This window comes from Trachurus japonicus, chromosome 12 (assembly GCF_045865225.1).
Source record: "Trachurus japonicus isolate A0001 chromosome 12, Traja_1.0".
NCBI classification, from domain to species: domain Eukaryota; kingdom Metazoa; phylum Chordata; class Actinopteri; order Carangiformes; family Carangidae; genus Trachurus; species Trachurus japonicus.
Genome location: NC_140918.1, coordinates 21,705,191 through 21,709,522, shown reverse-complemented (window position 1 = coordinate 21,709,522; position 4,332 = coordinate 21,705,191).

Below are 4,332 nucleotides of genomic sequence, written 5' to 3'. Positions count from 1 at the left end.
ACTTGGCAATTGTTCACAACAGAATTGAATTTCTCATTCATTTCATCAAATTGCAAATGTCTTAGTACATCTTTGCGAATGATTAAGTACAGGTAGCCTACATTTAGCACAATTTCCAAGTAAATACATCTTGTTGATCTAAACTGATTGCTGATTTCTCAGTCTAATGGTTATTCTCTCCAAAACAAGTCAGCATCATTTCATTGTATAAGTCATCACATGTACAACAGTCTGTTGAACTGTCAAAACTAGTCAAGAACATAATACCACAAATACCTATTTAGTCACTCTATGTTTGTAAATAAAAATGGTTACCTTTGTCAAACCTTGGAGGCTACTCTTACCATAAAATCATTATTTTTCTAGTTTTATTGTTAATTGTATTCTGTAAGCCAGACCAAAAACGCAAGGACAGTATCCATTGTCAATGAAGGATTGAGCGAAGACTGAGACATGGACATGAGGGATATTTCAATGGTCCTATGCCATAGTGACAAAACATCTAAACATTTTGACTTGCAGTGCTTACACAATGCGAAAGGGATGATGCATTTTGGGGGCACTGACTATATGAGAAAGGAATTTAGTTTTGACACATGAATGAACTGTTTAGAGAGAGATATGCGGTTTTGCAAGTGAGCTATGGTGTTGTGCTGAACTGTGAGAGACTGTTTTGCCAAATGATCTTAGAGTTTGAGAATTTAATTTCTGTTTCAAGAAATGAGCCAATGCAATGGAGAAATACTGTAATACAACTGAGCCGTGTCTGGTTAACGGGTTAACTCACAGAAGGCTTGAACTATCTGGGGTCTTACAGTAAGTGCATAAGTAGCCCAGAACTGTATTTCAGAAGAATTGTATTTCCTTTATGGCAGAAACAACATAACAAATTGTCACTTCTACTACAATACTGTATTGCTATGGCCAACTACACTTTAGGTAGGTAGGTAGGTAGGTAGGTAGGTAGGTAGGTAGGTAGGTAGGTAGATGTTTAGCCTCAAAATAAGGCTGTTTTACTCCAAAACCAAGGTGTAGTCTGGTTCAATCTTGTCTAATTGCTTTACCAGTTTGTACAGTCCCTCAAGGCATTGGGAGTCAAAGTTGCCCTGTCTAGAGTAGCCCTGAGGCTTTTTAGGCTCACAAACTTAGATTTCAGTTTGCTGAAAACAATCTCATTTCATGTTTTGATTTTTCTGTGGGTATGAGTTTTGGACCAACTTCTGTTCCTGGTTCTCGGTTGGGTGTCCGTGAGTATGGCATGCCAGGATAGTCTCTGTCCCCAAGCAGAACTCCATTAAACTCCCCTACACTGTAAGTGTTAGTTAAATATACATGAGTTTCTTGAGGTTAGAGTAGATTAAGTACACCTTGGACAGTAATAACACTGGATCGCCTTGTGCAAACCTTTGTGATACTGCTGATGCTTAAAAAAAATTCTTCAATCATGAACCGACTCAGGCTGTTTTTCTTCCATATTGATATGGGGCAATTTCCATTGCATATCATCTGACAGCATAGACGGTGACCTTCAATGACATGGCAGACTTTTCTTGACTTGATGCAGCAGTGTCACTGAAAAATATAACATCCTGGTCTGAATTATGTGAAAATATGTCTTCCTGAAGAATACTTTTAACCGACATTGTCAAAGATGTCAATGTTCAATGATATTAGAGCTGATAATATCTGATTAAGAGGGTGAATACCTCATTTGTTTGTGTGTGTGCGTGAGTGTGTGTTCAGTCTGTACAGTGCTGTTGCTTCTTTGTGACCATGAAATGGACATTTCTGTGAACAACTGCCTCGGAAACAGGATTTAAACCCAAAGACGTTTTGACATCAAAAACGAATGTGATATATTATCACGTAAATGCACATTTCACTTATTACTATCCTGCCTGACTGCCTGACAACTGCCCCCGACACGTGCCTGCATGCACATTCAGGCTATGGAAAGATTTCTGATTGACACGGGTCCAGATGTGGCCTGGATACAGTACACACATATGGGTGCAGTCGGTCACAGCTAAAGGGGAAGCCGAAAGGAGAGGATTATGTTAATGTGGAGGCTTGTCAACCTGCTAAGCTACTTTACATTTATTTAAAGTGTCACATACCTACAATGGGATAAACACCTCCTTGGCTCTGTGTGTTTTGAGATGACCAGGGGATGTGATGGAAATATTCAGGTACTGCTGTAGAGTGAGGTTTACGGAAGCCCTAAAGGGCCAGGTCCATATGAATTTTTTTATTACCGTTTTCTCGTGATAACGACTTATTATTTCGTTATCTCGAGATAACAAAGTCCATTTTCTCGTGATAACGAATTAATTTATTTCGTTATCTCGAGATAACAAAGACAGTTTTCTTGTGATAACGAAATAATCATAGAATGTGTCGTTGACATGGTTGCCTAGCAACATGTTTCCCCGGTGCAATCGCTTCTGCTTACAGCGAGGTAGCAGCTGGTTAGCCGCTGTATGTACGTAGCACGAGGCTAATACAGCGAGTCTGTTGGAAACACTGCACATGTACAGATATAACTGGTGTGAGGGTCCTCCTGTCACTATGCCTCCAATTGATCATGTGCCCTGGCTACTTGGCCACAGGGATATCCCTTTGGGTTAGTGATGTGCAGATTGATACTGAAATATCGATACTTCCGATACCAGGTCTGTCTGCTCTAGAATCGATACTCAAATGAAAATATCGATACTTTTGATACTTCAGTCATTTGTGGTTATGCATTAACATCCATTACAGTTTTTCTCTATTGGTTTGGCTCAATTCTTGAAACAGAAATTACATTCTCAAAATAACATGGACAAATCTCCAAACCACCTTGCAAATGTTAACAACAGAATGGCATTTCTCACTGATTTCATCAAATTGCAAATGTATTAGTACATGTCTCAAGTGTCTTAGTGCATCTTTGCAAATGGTTATGTACAAGTACCCTAGAGTTAGCACAATGAGCATACATTTAGCACATTTTCCAAATGAATAGATCTTGCTGATCTAAGCTGATTAGTTGATTCTCAGTCTAATGGTTGCTCTCTCCAAAACATGTCAGCATGATTTCACTGTGTAAATCATCATATGCACAATAGTCTGTTCAACTGTCAAAATTAGTCAACATACTGTAGGCTAATACCATGAAAACCATATGAATTTCTTGCAGCATTTCATAAATTCATGACAGTAATTGACAGTCAGGTGAAATTAGAACTTGACTAACGAAGGAGGAGTTCCTACATCTCAGATGACCAATCAATCAGCTGTTTAGCTACCTGACTGGTGCTGTCTATGATTGTGAATGCTGCCAAACGCGTATATATAGAGCTTGGCTAGGGCCTGTACCTTTTGCAGTATAAACATGGAGGTGGAGAGTGTATGAGCATCGTGCTCAAGACCAGAGGTCCCTGCTCCATGCCATGGATGCTGCGTGTGATGACATTACAGGGGATCAGTGTAGGGGATGGTTGCGTCATTCACGCCTCTTTTTCCCTCACTGCATCGCGAGGGAAAATATCCGCTGTGATGTTGATGAAAATATGTGGCCAATTAGAGCGCAGCGTATGGATGGTCAGGAGGATGAAGATGGTGGCCAGGAGACAGAGGGTGATGACAGTGATGACCAGTGAAAATGTCTCTACTCGTGAAACTTTGTTTACTGCACTATAGGCTTGGTATATTTTTTCTCTTTTTTTTTGTGTTCATATTTCATACATGTACAGAGAACTGTAGGCCTATACATTTTGTTTTTACAGTACATAATCTTGAGTTACTTTATGTAGGCTATATGTGAATAAAAATGGTTACAATTTCCTTGGCAATATGAGTGCAGTGTGTGTGATGTCAAACTTTGGAGGCTGCTCTTACTGTAAAGTCCTTTTCTTAGGTTTTATACGTCTCTGCCATAGTGACAAAACATCTAAGCATTTTGACTTGCAGTGCTCACAGAATGCCACAGGGATGATGCATTTTGGGGGCACTGACTACTTACATGAGAAAGAAGTTTGGTTTTGACACATAAGTAAACTGTTTTGGGAGAGATATGAGGTTCTGCAGCTCATCCATGGTGTTATGCTGAACCATCCAGTTTATTTTTGGTAAAAGCACTAAGTGAATGCAAATGAGCCAAAAGCAATTGAGAAAGATCTTTGCCATTTTGATGGTACTGACACTTTACATGGTAAAGGAATCTAGTTTTGAAGCATGTGTGAACAGTTTTGGGAGAGATATGCGCTTTTGCTAGTGAGCTGTAATGTTGTGCAGAACTGTAAGACTGTTTGGCCAAATGGTCTTATAGTTTTAAGAATGTAATTTCTG